The following is an 18,860-nucleotide window of genomic DNA, read 5'->3' on the forward strand; positions in this document are numbered from 1 at the left end:
ATCGATGGGAACGGTGCTCAATTACACATCAGGCAGGCAGAATATATAGGCAGACAGGCAGGCAGGGTATATAGGAGGGTGCATGAAAAACATAGCATGGCACTTGGAACACACTAGTGCCCTCCGATTTTCATGCACCCGTCTCTTTAAAAAAGCCGGCAATTCATCAGCGGCATACACCGGTACCCAACAATTTAGAACAGAAAGAATAGAGCATCACACATAGATTAGATAGATAGAAACATGTCAGTCACATATATAATAAGTACAGGGACAGTGTTGGCTACTGTACTTGTTATTTAGTGTTAAAATAAAGGATTTATGAAAAAAAAATAATAGTGTTTTTGTCTCTTTAAAAAAGCCGGCAGGCAATTCATCAGCAGCATACACCGGTACCAGACAATTTAGAACAGAAAGAATAGAGCATCACACATAGATTAGATAGATAGAAACATGTCAGTCACATATATAATAAGTACAGTGATAGTGTTCATTACTGTAATTGTCATTTAGTGTTAAAATAAAGGATTTCTTAAAAAAAAAATTGGCGTGGGGTTCCCCGTAATTTTAGTCTCCAGCAGAGGTTAAGCAGACGGCTGGGGCAGATGTTTGAAGCCTGGGAGGGGGGTAATACCCACGGAGCTTCCCAGGCTACTAATATCAGCCCCCAGCTGAATACCTAGCCTTTACCAGCTATTAAAATGTGGGACCCCCACAAAAAATGACGTGGGGTCACCCCTATTTTAATAGCTAGCAAAGGCTAGGCAGACAGCTGGGGGCTGATATTAATAGCCCAGGAAGGGTTCCATGAATATTGGCCCCCTCCCAGGCTAGAAACACCAGCCGTCAGCCGCCCCAGAAATGGTGCATCCATAGGATGCGCCAATTCTGGCACTTAGCCTCACTCTTCCCACTGCCCTGCAGCGGTGGCAGTGGAGTAATAGGGCTGGGGTTGATGTCAGCTTATAATTAGTGTTGAGCCACCCCCGTAGTGTTCGAGTTCGGTTCGGTTCGTCGAACACCCGTGTGTTCGCCGAACTGTTCGTCGAACTGTTCGTCGAACACCTTCGAACACCGTTAAATCCAATGGCAGGCAAACAAAAACACATAGAAACACATAGAAAACACCTTCAAAGGTGTCCAAAAGCTGACAAACTGCTCAGAAGACACAACTAACACATGGAAAAGTGACAAGTACATATAGTCATGCGAAAAGAAAAGAGGTGGAGGAGTAAAAGGAGGGGGAGACACAGATATAGGCATGTCATGCCCTTCTAAAATCCAAAAAGTGAGAAGCCGACACGTTCAGTCCGCTCCTGCCCGTGCCACCTCCGTGTCGCCGGGTTTGTGCCAGAGCCGCGGTGAACCCTGACGGCCAGCCCCCCTCTCCCAATACTGGTGCCTGTCCGCTGGTGGGTCGAGCGAGCCCCCCTGTGGTGGAGGCAGCTCTAAGCTTTTTAATTTAAATTGTCTCTCTAATTTGAATGAATACACTTTAAATCCATTTACAAGGATCTATTGAAGGGCAAGTCTCATGCCAGCAGCCGCGTAATTCCAGCTCCAGTAGCGTCCACTAAAGCTGCTGCAGTTAAAAAGCTTTTATAAGGATCGAGCTCGGCTGTCCACCGCAAGGCATCCTACTGCCAGTCCCAGCCCCTATGCCTTGGGGTGCCTCCTGATGCTCTTCACTGAGTATCCCGTGGTCCCGAAGCATTTCCTTTGAAAAAATTAAGTGTCCAAACTACAGGTGGTGTAGCTTGCTTAACAGCCGGGATAATCCGCTGACTAGCAGACACTGCTACTAGGCACAAAGTATTTCCTGGGCTAGATGCAGTTAAAAATTTGTAATTAGATATTCTCGTTGGATGCTGAGAAAGCATTCCATAGAGTCTCCTGGCACGCCATATATGATTCTCTTAAAAAGCTTGGGGTAGGGGTCTAGGGGACCCTTTTATAGCCAAAATCACGGCCCTGTATCGCAATACGTCACCTAGGCTGAAGATAAATGGAACTGTAGCACCCTGAGGGCTCGGTTGCTACAGAGGTATTGCACCTCACCCAGAGGTGTGATATCTTACTCTCAGGTAAGGATGGAGTGTGGATCAGGACCCGACACCTGCATGCATTACACCACATTGCCATGGGGCAGGGTGACCAATATGCCGCTGAGATGGGCACGACAGTCCCTGTCCCTGGCTGGAGTGGGGGGAGGGAACACTGAGGAAGGGGAACCCTGTAGTGCAGGAGCAGGGAGGAAGCAGTTCCTGGGTGCATTGAGAAGGGAGTATAAAAGGTGGGCACCATCTTAGTTCAGTGCAGAGAAGTCTGAGCAGAAGTGACAGGGAGCAGGGGCTCTGCATGAGCTCTGCTCTGGAGGCGGGCCTAGTAACAGAGGCCCAGGCCTGGAAGAGGGAGAAGGAAGGAAGAGGAGCGGAGAAGGCTCCAGGAACGAGGAACGAAGGGATCCCAGGGGTGCGGACGGGCGAGTCACCACCGCACGCCCGAATCCACCTGCGTGGTGGGGTCAGGCCAAAGGGGGAGACCGGTCCCCGAAACTAGTGGAGGCAGGAAACGACCCTCAGCTAGAAACCGGAGGCTCTGACATTTTATGTGGCGCAGCCCCTCGCTACACCCGCTAGGAAGGCACCACATAGGGTCAGGGAAACAGGCGCCAAGTTTACCAAGAGGAGGCCCGAGGCAGCCGGACAGAAGGGTTGGTAAGAAAGGCCAGACAAAGGACACACAAAGGGGGTCCTGTGAAGCGCTCCAAAGTTATCTGGGAGTTGTCTGAGCCCCTCACCTGGTAAGCACAGTATGACGTGGGCAGCCGTTACCTGCTGACGTGGTCTGGATAATAAGAACTGTGAGTAAAGGCCCTGGACTGCATCACTGACTCCGTGTCGTTACTGCTGCTGCCCTGCACCATCACCCCCATCCTCCGCATACACTGCCCTGAGGCTATACTCCCGTGGGGAGTTATGCTACGCTCTGCTGCACCCACAACACCAGCCTCAGCGGTCTGCCTTGCAGCGGCGGTTCACTCTGACCGCAATCCACGGGTGGCTTAGTCGGACATTTAAACATCAAAACCACATAAATAGTTCCGCCACTGGTTTGACCGCCCTGAGCCACGGAACCGGGTCGCCGCCACGGAGACTACAACCACCAGCATCCACCAAAAAGGGTCCGGCTCCGGGTGTCCCAAGGCCCAGGGGTGCATCAGAACATTTTCATCACCTTTCACAATCACCCATGGGACAAGGCAGGGATGTCCTCTGTCCCCTCTCTTATACATCCTAGTGACGGAGCACCTGCTCTCATCAATTCGCCATAACCCCAATATTAGGTGGATTGAGGTGGGAGGCACCGAGTACAAGTGCTCTCTATTTGCTGATGATGTCCTAGTATATATCATTCAATCACATATATCCCTCCATGCTGTTATGGCTGAAATAGATCACTTTGTTACATGGTCAAATTTTAAAATCAATGCAGCGAAGTCTGAGGCCCTCGATGTCTCCCTCCCCAAATCCATACAGGATTCCATCCAGTCCAACTTTCCCTTTGCCTGGCCCTCACAGGGTATCAAATACTTAGGAATTCCTATTCATAGAGACCTCTCCCATCTATGTTATCTTAATTTTGGGCCCTTTATTGAACAACTCCATACAGACCACGGTTGGCAAGTTCGAACTGTAAGATGCACTACGTGAACCACTGGTGTTTTGTGGAAAAGCACATGTACACTGTGTTCCAAATTATTATGCAAAAAGTGTTTAGGAGTGATAAGGGAAGAATTTGTTTGTTTGTCAGTTAAACTCATTGATGGTGATGTGTGTCAGGGCTCTTTATATCACTGTAAGCAATTGCAGACACCTGTGCTAATTAGTTTGGCAGGTGTGTCCAATGAAAGGCAAGACTACTTAAGAAGGCTGTCCCACATTATTAAACAGCCTACATTTTCTGCCAAAATGGGAAAGAAAAAGGATGTGTCGGCTGCTGAGAAGCAACAAATTGTGGAGTGTTTAGGTCAAGGCATGACTACAATCAACATTGTGCGATGATCAGGATGAAGTGTCTTGGCAATCAAGAAGTATGTAGCTGATTCACAGTACACACGTGTGCGTGCTGATAAGGGCAAATTGAGGACTCTTTCCTACAGGCAATTACGTCAGGTTAAAAGAGCAGCGGCAAAAAAGCCTTGTCATAGCAGCAGACAAGTTTTTGAAGCTGCTGGTGCCTCCAACGTCCCCCGAACAACAAGATGCAGGGTCCTTCAGAGGTTTGCAGCTGTGCATACGCCATCCTGTCGACCTCCTCTATCCACTTCACACAAGTAGAAACGACTCCAGTGGGCCAAACATTACATGAAGACTGATTTCAAAACTGTTTTGTTCACGGATGAGTGCTGTGCAACGCTCGATGGTCCAGATGGATGGAGTGGAGTATGGCTGGTTGATGGACACCCCACGCAAACACGGCTACAGCTCCAACAAGGAGGAGGTGGAGTAATGTTTTGGGCTGGAATCATGGGGAGAGAGATTGTCGGCCCCTTTAGGATCCCTGAAGGGGTAAAGATGAACTCCATAATGTATGTGGAGTTTCTCAAACAGCACTTCCTGCCATGGTTCAAGAAGAAGAACCGTGTATTCCACAGCAAGATCATTTTTATGCATGATAATGCACCATCTCATGCTGCACATAAAACATCTGCATCTCTGGCTGATATGGGCATAAAAGGGGACAAACTTATGGTGTGACCCCCATGCTCCCCTGACCTCTACCCCATTCAGAACCTCTGGAGCATCATCAAAAGGAGTGTCTATGATGGCGGGAGGCAGTTCACATCTAAGCAACAGCTCTGGGAGGGTATTCTGTCCTCATGCAAAACAATTGAAGCAGAAACCATCCAAAACCTGACAAATTCAATGGACGAGAGAGTTCAGAAGCTCCTTTCGAACAAGGGGTCCTATGTAAAAATGTAACATCACCTAGAATAAAATTTTGAGTTGAAAACTGTTTGATTTCAGTTTCTAATAACCTGCTAATGCTTATAATTTCAAAAATGACCATTTTTTTGGTCTTTATTAAAATGAAAAGGTTGATAGAAAAGTTTGGGGGATCTAAGAGTGTGTCAACCCAGTAGTCAGGATTACTTCGAATTCTGACAATATGAGGGTCATGTTGCAGGTAGTGCAGCAAGAAGGCACTTATGTGTCTTGCGCATCTTGGAGCCCCAAAATTATTTTCCGGGCTAGATGCAGCTAAAAATTATTATTAATTTTAAATCTGGTGGAGCTTAGTATAGATGGCCTAATAGAATCAGTGCTGCACACTGCTACAAAGCCCAAATTATTTTCCAGCCAAGGTACAGATAAACATGATTAGTAATTTTAAATCTGGTGGAGCTTAGTATAGATGGCCTAATAGAATCAGTACTGCACACTGCTACAAAGCCCAAATTATTTTCCAGCCAAGATACAGATAAACATGATTAGTAATTTTAAATCTGGTGGAGCTTATTATAGATGGCCTAATAGAATCAGTGCTGCACACTGCTAAACAGCCCAAATTATTTTCCAGCCAAGATACAGATAAACTTGATTAGTAATTTGAAAGCTTAAAACGGTTGGTGAAGTGATTTTAACCAATCATCAAGGTTTTACTCTCCCCAGGATGACACAGGGGTAGAAAAGTCGTTTCGGATCCATGATTTGTTCATCTTTATGAACGTGAGTATGTCTACATTATCAGTGGAGAGCCGCGTGCGCTTATCTGTCAGCACACCACCAGCAGCGCTGAACACACATTCAGACAGAACGCTGGCTGCGGGGCATGACAAGATCTCCAAGGCGTAAGTGGCTAGCTCCGGCCATTTATCCAGATTGGAAGCCCAAAAAGAGCAAGGGTCCAGTGACACAGTCATGGCTTCAATGTTTACTTGGAGATACTCCTGTACCATCGTCTCTAGGCGTTGACTATGTGTCAGACTTCTTGTCTCCTGTGGCCTTGCAAAGGATGGGCTAAAAAAGTGGTGAAATGATTCCGCAAAATTGATGTTACCAGCAGATACTGTGGTTCTGTTACGGTTTGAGTGCTGAACACTCGACGGTCCCACGGTTGGCAAGTTGGAACTGTGAGATTCACTACGTGCACCACTGGTGTTTTGTGGAAAAGCACATGTAAGATTCTGCAACAGTCTCTGCTGATACTCCTGCATGCGTGCATCCCTTTCTATGGCAGGAATAATTTCTGCAAATTTACTTTTGTACCGGGGATCTAATAGTGTGGCAACCAAGTAGTCAGGATTATTTCTAATTCTCACAATTCGAGGGTCATGTTGCAGGTAGTGCAGCAAGAAGGCACTCATGTGTGTTGCGCATCCAGGAGCACCAAGTCCCTGTTGTGTTGGTGGCGAGGTAACAATCATGCTTCCTTCCTCTGTCCTCTCCCCCCAACCTCGCACAACAGAAATGTGATCAAGGTCTCCCTCATCTGATGAGTCTTCCATCAGCTCGTCCTCCACTTCTTCCTGGGCTCCTGCACCTTCCTCACTAGTTTGGCTGCTACCATGCGCCCTGGTAAAACCATCTCTCCCACCCTCACATGCCTGCCGCCTTGGTGCTGCCGACCGTCTGGACCTTGCAGATGTTAGCCCTTCCGCATACAACTCCTCCTCCTCTACTTCCTCCACCTCCTCTTGTGCCACCACCTGACTCCGAATTCTGTTTAACATGTGCTCCAGCATGTAAATCACCGGAATAGTCATGCTGATAATGGCATCGTCAGCACTAAACATCTTCGTCGCCATTTCAAAACTGTGCAGAAGGGTGCATAGGTCCCTGATCTGAGACCACTCCTCCAGCGTGATTTGCCCCACCTCTGGATCTCGTTGGCCCAGGCTATACGTCAGAACGTATTGCACCAGGGCTTGTTGGTGCTGCCACAGTCGCTGCAACATGTGCAGAGTTGAATTCCACCGGGTAGGCACATCGCATTTTAGCCGGTGAAGTGGCAGGCCCAACGACTTCTGTAGAGATGTAAGTCGCTGAGCTGCGGGATGCGAACGGCGGAAGTGAGCACACAGCGACCGTTCCCTCTGCAGAAGGCCATCTAGTCCGGGATAGTGGGCTAAAAATTGCTGGACAACTAGGTTCAACACGTGAGCCATACAAGGCACGTGTGTGACATTGCCCCGGCGAAGGGCCGCACCAGGTTTGCAGCATTGTCGCACACGGCCTTCCCTGGTTTCAGGTCCAGTGGAGACAACCATTCATGAAATTGGTTCTCCAGAGCTGACCACAACTCCTCAGCTGTGTGACTCACATTTCCCAGACATTTCAAAGTAAAAACCGCCTGATGACGTTGAGCCCTACTGCCAGCATAGTAAGGAGGTGTGCAGGATCCCTTCTGCGCAGTTAGAAAGCTTGTGGCATGGCCAGATAGGCTTTGGGTGCAGGTGGAGGACTGAGAGGAGGTTGAGGAGGCAGAAGCAGTGGAGGAACTTTGAGATAAAGAGGATTGACGCACAACTCGTGGGGACGGCAAGACTTGGACAGCAGCCCCTTGTCCTGCTGTCACCATAGTTACCCAGTGCCCAGTCAGCGACATGTAACGCCCTTGTCCATGCCTACTAGTCCAAGTGTCTGTGGTGAAATGCACCCTGTCACACACAGAGTTTCTCAAAGAAGCGGTGATGTTTTGTGCGACATGCTGGTGGAGCGCAGGCACACCTTTCTTTGAGAAGTAGTGGCGACTGGGCATCGAGGGGTGGCTATTGTGCTTAGACGGGGTTGATAAGGGTGTCCCGGCAAACTGCCGGTCTGTGAGGAAGATAAAGGCGGACATGATAGGTTGCCTTGATCCAAAGGTGGTGCTATCGATGTCGGACAGCGCTCAACACCAGCTGGTGTTACCACCTCCAAAGAAAATGATGACCTGCCAATCACGCTGGCTGTTGCCGGTAAAGAGGTGGCAGGTCTGCGCCCCAAAACAGGTGTGACTGCTGTCCCCCCAGTCACAGAGGATGAAGAGGCCGCGGATGCACAAGATATGGCAGACGGTGGTTGGCCCGGCCGGCTAGGCCGCATTGTAGCACAGTGAACTTCCCACTGTAACTTATGCTTCATGTCCATGTGCCGGTTCATGCATGAAGTACTCAAACTATGTATTTTTTGGCATCTACTTAGCTTTTGCTGACAAATGTTACAGATAACACGAGTTGGGTCATCTTTATCGATCTGAAAAATGCCCAGGCTATGCAAGGCTTAGCACCCATGCGACCTGAAGAGCCACAACGACTTGTGGTGAGAGGCAGAGTTGTGTTTGAGGATGCAGTTGTTGACGTGCTTCCAGTACTACGTCTCTGTCCAGGAAGGCGCAACCTGACCTCGTCGTCACTAGCATCCTCCTCCACCTCCTCTGCTGACCTCATCTCTTGGCTGACTGTGGGTTGACAGTAAGTGGGATCTCCAACCTCATCATCATCACCCTGTGCGTTATCACACCCATCGTCCTCAGAGCCAACCTGTTCCTGCCCTGACAAAAAACTAAAGTTGTTGCTCCAATCAGGTATTTGAGTCTCATCATCGTCTTCCTCATTGTCTCCACCAACAGGAGTTACAATTTGGGAATGAGGGTCTACATTATGGTCAGATCCTTCTGCGTCTGGTCCTGGATCCGACTCATAAAGATTCTGGGCATCAGTGCAGATCATTTCCTCGTCTGGATTCACAGAAGCGCTGGAGTCGACCTCTGATTCCCAGGCTATAGTATGAGTAAACAGCTCTGCAGACTCAACCATCTGTTCTACCTCATACTCAGACGGGCAGCTGGAGATTTGGGAGCTGTGAGGAAGCAAGTGCGATTGGGGTGACACCTTTGAGGACTGGAGTATTTGTGATGTTGAAGTTGATGTGGAGGAGAGCCCACTTAAAGGAACACTTGATATCCGTTGAAGCACCTGCTGTTTTTGTGCCTCATCTGGAATTTGTAGCGATAGGCGTGGCCGTAAGAAAGGGATCTTATCACATTGTCCGCTAAAAGAAGTAGACATTTTAGTTTGGCTGGAAGATGGTCTTTCTTCTGCAGATGTTACTGTTGCTTTAACACCTACCCCACCGACACAACCTTTTTTCCCCTTCCCAACACGCCTATTCCCCTTTCCACCAGCAGCAGGCCTTTTTCCACTCATTTTGGTGGTTAACTAATTCACAACTCTGGAGTTGTTTGCACAAAAAAACAATGGATGGGAACCGAGCAGAGCTGAGTGGCCAAACTGTGGTATTAGGCCAAAACTATTGGCAGGGTTAGATACAGAAAAAAATGATATTGAATTTGCAACCTGATGGAGGTCAGTATAGATGGACTAATAGAACAAGTCCCACACACTGCTAGAAGCCCAAATATTTTTTCAGAGCTAGATGCAGATAAAAATTATTTTTAATTTGCAACCTGATGGAGGTCAGTATAGATGGACTAATAGAGAAAGTCCCACACACTGCTAGAAGGCCAAATATTTTTTCAGAGCTAGATGCAGATAAAAATTATTTTTGATTTGCAACCTGATGGAGGTCAGTATAGATGGACTAATAGAGAAAGTCCCACACACTGCTAGAAGGCCAAATATTTTTTCAGAGCTAGATGCAGATAAAAATTATTTTTAATTTGCAACCTGATGGAGGTCAGTATAGATGGACTAATAGAGAAAGTCCCACACACTGCTAGAAGGCCAAATATTTTTTCAGAGCTAGATGCAGAAAAAAATTATATTCAGTTTGCAACGTGATGGAGGTCAGTATAGATGGACTAATAGAGAAAGTCCCACACACTGCTAGAAGGCCAAATATTTTTTCAGAGCTAGATGCAGACAAAAAATTATTTTGAATTTGCAACGTGATGGAGGTCAGTATAGATGGACTAATAGAACAAGTCCCACACACTGCTAGAAGGCCAAATATTTTTTCAGATCTAGATGCAGAAAAAAATTATATTCAGTTTGCAACCTGATGGAGGTCAGTATAGATGGACTAATAGAACAAGTCCCACAAACTGCTAGAAGGCCAAATATTTTTTCAGAGCTAGATGCAGAAAAAAATTATATTCAATTTGCAACCTGATGGAGGTCAGTATAGATGGACTAATAGAGAAAGTCCCACACACTGCTAGAAGGCCAAATATTTTTTCAGAGCTAGATGCAGACAAAAAATTATTTTGAATTTTCAACCTGATGGAGGTCAGTATAGATGGACTAATAGAGAAAGTCCCACACGCTGCTAGAAGGCCAAATATTTTTTCAGAGCTAGATGCAGACAAAAAATTATTTTGAATTTGCAACCTGATGGAGGTCAGTATAGATGGACTAATAGAACAAGTCCCACACACTGCTAGAAGGCCAAATATTTTTCCAGAGCTAGATGCAGAAAAAAATTATATTCAGTTTGCAACCTGATGGAGATCAGTATAGATGGACTAATAGAACAAGTCCCACACACTGCTAGAAAGCTCAAATATTTTTTCAGAGCTAGATGCAGAAAAAAATTATATTCAATTTGCAACCTGATGGAGGTCAGTATAGATGGACTAATAGAATGATGCTATGCCCAAAAGATTTTACTTCACTAGGTGCAGTAAAAAAATTGGTATTCTATACACAGGTGGTATATCTTGCAACACAGTGTAGCGCCGGCGTCCCTGCCCTCTGCTAGGCAGGGACGCTGTTCCCCTCACCCCTCTGCTCCGAGCCCGGCATCCTCCTCCCGCTCTGCTGGCAGCGCGTGCTCCTTCCCGGCCACTGTGCTTAGGGCGCACGCGCGCGCTCTCCCTCCCTCTTAAAGGGGCCGCGCGCGCCGTCCTAAGGAGTCCCCGGCCAATGGCCGGAGGACTTCACCATATATAAGGCACCTCCTGCAAAATGGAGGTGCCCCATCAATGTTGTTGCACTGTTCACTACTCTGCTTCAGCCCTCAGGTCCCGTTGCCAGTTACCTGCCAGAAACCTGCCAGTTTGCTGTCTGTTTCCTGCCTGACATTCCTCCTACCTGCTTGCTAGCCTGAGGTCCGACGGTCTGCCTACCTACTCCTGTCAGTCTGTCTATGGACCAGCTTGCCCGCTCACCTGGGAGCGCACATCTGCTACCTGCCTGCTAGCCTACCTGGAGGCTCCGCTGTCACGTGCTGTGACCACCTTCCATTCCAGAGACTCAAACCCACTCACCTGGGAGCGCTCATCTGCTGCCTGTCTGTTGGCCTACCTGGAGGCTCCGCCGTCACATGCTGTGTCCACCCGTTTATCCAGAGACTCTCGCTTGCTCACCTGGGAGCACACATCTACCATCTGCCTGCTAGCCTACCTGGAGGCTCAGCCATCACAGGTCGTACCTACCCTTTACCCAGAGACTGCCCCGGTCACTTGCCGTGACCTCCTGCCCGTTCATCCAGAGACTACCCCGGTCACTTGCCGTGACCTCCAGCCCGTTCACCCAGAGACTGTCCCGGTCACGGGCTGTGACTGCCTGCCCGTCTTCCCTGGTCGCCACCCGCTCCATTACAAGGACCGCCCCCTTGTATAGTAGCTCAGAGGTTCCGCCTCCCAGACCCGTTACAGTTTGCTCGGGCCATGGAACCCAGTGGCACCCAAGCTCTCTCACTCTCGGACCTGTGTCATGAACTGTCCCATCAGAGGTCCCAACAGGAGTCCATCCTGGGTCACCTGCGGAATGTCAATTCTCGCCTGGACACTCTGACTGCTCCACCAGCAACCACCGCCAGTGCCATGACTCGCAATCCGGCAGCTCCGCTGCCCACCAATACTATGGTATCCTACCCCGGATCCCGGCTTTCTGCACCTCCTCGCTTCGGAGGCGACTCCGCTCAGGCTCGGGGCTTTATAAATCAGTGCACCCTGCACTTTGAACTCCTGTCCCACCAGTTTAACTCCGACCGGGCCAAAATTGCCTTCATCATTTCCCATCTCACCGGGGAGGCCCTGGCCTGGCTAAATCCTCTATGGGAGAGAGGAGACCCCCTGGTGTCCGACTTGCCTGCCTTTCTCACGGCTTTCCGGAAAGTCTTCGACGAACCCGGACGGAAGACCTCATCCGCATCATCTCTGCTACGCCTCCGTCAGGGAAGTCTCACCGTGGGCCAATATGCCATACAGTTCCTTACCCTTGCCTCGGAGCTGGCCTGGGATAAAGACGCTCTGGTATCTGTCTTCTGGGAGGGCCTGTCCGGCCGTATTAAAGATGAACTCGCCGGTCGAGACATTCCTACCACTCTCGATGACCTAATAACTCTTGCCACCCGGATTGACCTACGGTTCCAGGAGCGTGCCAAAGAAGTCACCCGTGAGAGGAGGTTTCCACGTCTAGCTCCTACTTTTCAGAAACCCGTCACTCCCTCCGTTTCTCCCCAGGTACACTCTCCTGAGCCTATGCAGGTCGACCAGACCAGGATGGTCAAAACCCGTCAGGACTTACGCCGTGCCGAGGGGAGCTGCTTCTACTGTGGCAGTAAGGAGCACCGGATCCGTACCTGCCCGGAGAGGTCGGGAAACGCCTGTGTCTAGGTTCGCTCAGAGAGGTCGACATAGACAAGAATAAATCCTCTCCATCTCTGCTGCTGTCAGTCTCAATTATCTCCGGGGAGAATCGTTATTTCGAACTAGCCCAACTTGACTCTGGAGCGGCCGGGAATCTTATTTCACAGGCCCTGGTAGAAAAATACCGCATTCCTACCAAACCTCTGGCTATACCATTATCTGTCGCTGCTGTGGATGGGGGCCTCTTACCACGTCCCATCCAACTCATCACCGAATCCATAACTCTGCAGGTGGGAATGCTGCATTCTGAGAGCATCTCTTTTCATGTTCTGCCTGGACTCTCTCACGCCCTCTTACTAGGTCTACCTTGGCTCCAGAGACATGCACCCGTGCTTGACTGGCAGACCGGAGAAGTCCTTCGCTGGGGACAGGACTGTCATAAGACTTGTTTGGTTCCTGTTCATCCCACCCGTCCTTCTCCTACCCCAACTAATCTACCTGGACTTCCGATTCCCTATTGGTCATTTGCTGATGTCTTTAATAAAAAGGAGGCAGAGACATTACCCCCTCATAGACCATACGACTGTCCTATCGACCTGTTACCCGGTACTACGCCTCCCCGTGGGCGTATTTACCCATTGTCCGCTGCTGAGACCCGGTCGATGTCCGAATATATTGAGGAGAATTTGGCCAGGGGATTCATCCGGAAATCTACCTCCCCGGCGGGAGCAGGCTTCTTTTTCGTAAAAAAGAAGGACGGCTCTCTCCGTCCCTGTTTTGACTATAGAGGCCTTAACCAGATCACGGTGAAGAATAAGTACCCCCTTCCGCTCATTCCAGAATTATTTGATCGTCTGAGGGGGGCTAGAATCTTCACCAAACTGGACCTCCGTGGGGCGTAAACCTGGTCCGTATCCGTCAAGGGGATGAATGGAAGACTGCATTCAACACCCGGGACGGCCACTATGAGTATCTGGTAATGCCCTTTGGTCTCTGTAACGCTCCTGCCGTCTTTCAAGAGTTGGTCAATGACATCTTCCGGGACCTTCTCTACTCCTGCGTAGTGGTGTACCTGGACGACATCTTGGTCTTCTCTCCGGATCTCCAGACTCACCGGAGAGACGTTCGTTAGGTCCTGCTCAGGCTCAGGCAGAATCACCTCTTCGCTAAATATGAGAAGTGCCTCTTTGAGCAGACCTCGCTTCCGTTTTTGGGCTACATTATTTCTCAGACCAGCCTACGAATGGATCCAGAGAAACTGTCTGCCATCGAGAAATGGCCCCGACCGGAGGGGTTGAAGGCCATTCAGCGGTTCCTGGGCTTCGCCAACTACTACCGCCTCTTCATACCGCACTTCTCTTCCCGGACTGCCCCAATTTCCGCGCTCACCCGTAAGGGCACTAATCCCAGAGAGTGGCCGCCCGAAGCAGAGGAGGCCTTTCTTTCCTTAAAACAGGCCTTCTCTTCCGCCCCGGTGCTGCATCGCCCAGATGGCAACAAGCAGCTCTTCCTGGAGGTTGACGCCTCCTCCTCTGGAGCCGGAGCGGTACTTACCCAAAAATCATCTTCCGGGAGAATGGTAACTTGTGGCTTCTTCTCCAAACTCTTCTCCTCTTCTGAGCGCAACTATTCCATAGGAGATCGAGAGTTATTGGCCATCAAGCTGGCATTGGAGGAGTGGCGTTACCTGCTCGAAGGGGCTCTTCACCCGGTAATAATTTACACTGACCACAAGAACTTGGCTTACCTCCAGCGTGCCCAGAGTCTTAACCCGCGCCAAGCTCGGTGGTCCTTGTTTTTTGCTCGCTTTGATTTTATTCTTCATTTTCGCCTGGCTGACAAAAACATCAAGGCGGACGCCTTGTCCCGATCCTTTCTGGTGTCTGATCTCGAGGAAGAACCGAAACACATCATCGATCCCGCCAAAGTAATGCAGGTGGCTCCCGTGAGTCTAAATCGTCTCCCTCCCGGTAAGACGTTCGTATCAGTACCTGATCGGGAGAAGATCCTACACTGGGGTCACTCGTCTAAACTAGCTGGCCACGCCGGTCGGAAAAAGACCCTCCAGCTTATTACCCGGCACTACTGGTGGCCTACCCTGCACAAGGACGTAATAGACTTTGTTTCTGCCTGTGTGTCCTGCGCCCGCAACAAGGTTCCGAGACATCTGCCAGCCGGTCGCCTCCTTCCGCTCCCAGTACCTGCTGCCCCCTGGCAGCATATAGCAATGGACTTTATAACTGATCTCCCCGTCTCTGCCGGTTGTACGGTCATTTGGGTGGTCGCTGACCGCTTTTCCAAGATGGCTCATTTCGTTCCCCTGCCAGGCCTCCCGTCTGCACCCGAGCTGGCTAAAGACTTTATCCGCCACATCTTCCGTCTTCATGGACTGCCCCTCCACATAGTGTCGGATCGTGGGGTACAGTTCACCTCACGCTTCTGGAGAGCCACTTGTAAACTGCTAGACGTCACCCTGGACTTCTCCTCCGCTTACCACCCACAGTCTAATGATCAAGTGGAGCGGATCAATTAGAACCTGACCAGTTACCTCCGGCACTTCGTTAATGCCCACCATTCAGACTGGGTGGATCTCCTGCCATGGGCCGAATTTTCTTACAACAATCACGAGAGCGAATCTTCCTCCAAATCCCCGTTTTTTGTTGTCTTCGGTCAGCATCCTCGGATCCCATTTCCCGTCTCCACCTCGGTGGACAATCCGGCTGCGGAATCTCTTGTTAACAAATTTTCCTCCATATGGGAGAGTACCCGGTCCGCACTCCTTCTGTCATCCGAGCGTATGAAAAGACATGCTGACAAAAAACGTCTGGATCCTCCTCAGTTCCATCCAGGGGATAAGGTCTGGCTCTCGTCCAAGTATGTCTGGCTCAATATTCCTTCCTATAAGTTAGGGCCTCGGTTCATCGGTCCTCTGGAGGTCATCAGTCAGATCAACCCGGTGGCCTATAAATTGAAACTCCCGGCCAACTTGCGGATCCCTAACTCCTTCCATGTATCCTTCCTCAAACCTGTGGTACTTAACTCTTTTTCCAAGTCTACAGGTACGCCTCCTGCTCCGGTTTCCGCTGAAAACGAATTTGAGGTAGAGAACATTCTGGCCACCAAAAGGGTAAGAGGGAAGACCTTTTTTCTAGTAGATTGGAAGGGGTTTGGTCCTGAAGAGAGAACGTGGGAGCCCCGGGAGAACATCCATGCCCCTCTCATCCTAGCTAAATTTCTCTCTGGCCTAAAAAAGGGGGGGCCTAAAGGGGGGGGTACTGTAGCGCCGGCGTCCCTGCCCTCTGCTAGGCAGGGACGCTGTTCCCCTCACCCCTCTGCTCCGAGCCCGGCGTCCTCCTCCCGCTCTGCTGGCAGCGCGCGCTCCTTCCCGGCCACTGTGCTTAGGGCGCGCGCGCGCACTCCCTCCCTCTTAAAGGGGCCACGCGCGCCGTCCTAAGGAGTCCCTGGCCAATGGCCGGAGGACTTCACCATATATAAGGCACCTCCTCCAAAATGGAGGTGCCCGAGCAATGTTGTTGCACTGTTCACTACTCTGCTTCAGCCCTCAGGTCCTGTTGCCAGTTACCTGCCAGTTACCTGCCAGAAACCTGCCAGTTTGCTGTCTGTTTGCTGCCTGACATTCCTCCTACCTGCTTGCTAGCCTGAGGTCCGACGGTCTGCCTACCTACTCCTGTCAGTCTGTCTATGGACCAGCTTGTCCGCTCACCTGGGAGCGCACATCTGCTACCTGCCTGCTAGCCTACCTGGAGGCTCCGCCGTCACGTGCTGTGACCACCTGCCTTTCCAGAGACTCCTGCCCGCTCACCTGGGAGCGCACATCTGCTACCTGCCTGCTAGCCTACCTGGAGGCTCCGCCGTCACGTGCTGTGACCACCTGCCATTCCAGACACTCCTGCCCGCTCACCTGGGAGCGCTCATCTGCTGCCTGTCTGTTGGCCTACCTGGAGGCTCCGCCGTCACATGCTGTGACCACCCGTTTATCCAGAGACTCTCGCTTGCTCACCTGGGAGCACACATCTACCATCTGCCTGCTAGCCTACCTGGAGGCTCAGCCATCACAGGTCGTACCTACCCTTTACCCAGAGACTGCCCCGGTCACTTGCCGTGACCTCCTGCCCGTTCATCCAGAGACTGCCCCGGTCACTTGCCGTGACCTCCTGCCCGTTCATCCAGAGACTACCCCGGTCACTTGCCGTGACCTCCAGCCCGTTCACCCAGAGACTGTCCCGGTCACCGGCTGTGACTGCCTACCCGTCTTCCCTGGTCGCCACCCGCTCCCTTACAAGGACCGCCCCCTTGTATAGTAGCTCAGAGGTTCCGCCTCCCAGACCCGTTACACACAGATAGGCTACTCCACTGACTAACACACTCTGCAATAGGCCAAAAAGGATTAGCTTTGCTAGATTCAGCCAAATGCTGTGAAAAAAACTTGCACAGCACTGGCACAGACCTGCCTGGCAAAAACTGATAGGAACTGATGTAACCTAGTCCTGAAAAGGACTGCAATTACAATTAGTCTTTACTCCCACAACCTATCTATTTAAGAGCACAGACCTGCCTGATAAAAGTCGTAGGGTATGCTGTAACCTAGTCCTTAAAAGGACTGCAATCACAAATATTGGGCTTCTAGCTGTGTGTGGGACTTGTTGTATTAGTCCATCTATACAGACCTCCATCAGGTTGCAAACTGAATATATTTTTTTCTGCATCTACCTCTGAAAAAATATTGGGCTTCTAGCTGTGTGTGGGACTTGTTCTATTAGTCCATCTATACTGACCTCCATAAGGTTGCAAACTGAATATAATTTTTTTCTGCATCTACCTCTGAAAAAATATTTGGGCTTCTAGCTGTGTGTGGGACTTGTTCTATTAGTCCATCTATACTGACCTCCATAAGGTTGCAAACTGAATATAATTTTTTTCTGCATCTACCTCTGAAAAAATATTTGGCCTTCTAGCTGTGTGTGGGACTTATTCTATTAGTCATCTATACTGACCTCCATAAGGTTGCAAATTCAAAATAATTTTTTGTCTGCATCTACCTCTGAAAAAATATTTGGGCTTCTAGCTGTGTGTGGGACTTGTTCTATTAGTCCATCTATACTGACCTCCATCAGGTTGCAAACTGAATATAATTTTTTTCTGCATCTACCTCTGAAAAAATATTTGGGCTTCTAGCTGTGTGTGGGACTTGTTCTATTAGTCCATCTATACTGACCTCCATAAGGTTACAAACTGAATATAATTTTTTTCTGCATCTACCTCTGAAAAAATATTTGGGCTTCTAGCTGTGTGTGGGACTTGTTCTATTAGTCCATCTATACTGACCTCCATAAGGTTGTAAATTCAAAATAATTTTTTGTCTGCATCTACCTCTGAAAAAATATTTGGCCTTCTAGCTGTGTGTGGGACTTGTTCTATTAGTCCATCTATACTGACCTCCATAAGGTTGCAAACTGAATATAATTTTTTTCTGCATCTACCTCTGAAAAAATATTTGGGCTTCTAGCTGTGTGTGGGACTTGTTCTATTAGTCCATCTATACTGACCTCCATAAGGTTGCAAACTGAATATAATTTTTTTCTGCATCTACGTCTGAAAAAATATTTGGCCTTCTAGCTGTGTGTGGGACTTGTTCTATTAGTCCATCTATACTGACCTCCATAAGGTTGCAAACTGAATATAATTTTTTTCTGCATCTACCTCTGAAAAAATATTTGGCCTTCTAGCTGTGTGTGGGACTTGTTCTATTAGTCCATCTATACTGACCTCCATAAGGTTGCAAATTCAAAATAATTTTTTGTCTGCATCTACCTCTGAAAAAATATTTGGCCTTCTAGCTGTGTGTGGGACTTGTTCTATTAGTCCATCTATACTGACCTCCATAAGGTTGCAAACTGTATATAATTTTTTTCTGCATCTACCTCTGAAAAAATATTTGGGCTTCTAGCTGTGTGTGGGACTTGTTCTATTAGTCCATCTATACTGACCTCCATAAGGTTGCAAATTCAAAATAATTTTTTGTCTGCATCTACCTCTGAAAAATAATTTGGCCTTCTAGCTGTGTGTGGGACTTGTTCTATTAGTCCATCTATACTGACCTCCATAAGGTTGCAAACTGAATATAATTTTTTTCTGCATCTACCTCTGAAAAAATATTTGGCCTTCTAGCTGTGTGTGGGACTTGTTCTATTAGTCCATCTATACTGACCTCCATAAGGTTGCAAACTGAATATAATTTTTTTCTGCATCTACCTCTGAAAAAATATTTGGCCTTCTAGCAGTGTGTGGGTCTCATTGTA

This window comes from Phyllobates terribilis, unplaced genomic scaffold (genome assembly GCF_046119375.1).
Source record: "Phyllobates terribilis strain yellow unplaced genomic scaffold, ASM4611937v1 Scaffold_11__3_contigs__length_659146591, whole genome shotgun sequence".
NCBI lineage: Eukaryota > Metazoa > Chordata > Amphibia > Anura > Dendrobatidae > Phyllobates > Phyllobates terribilis.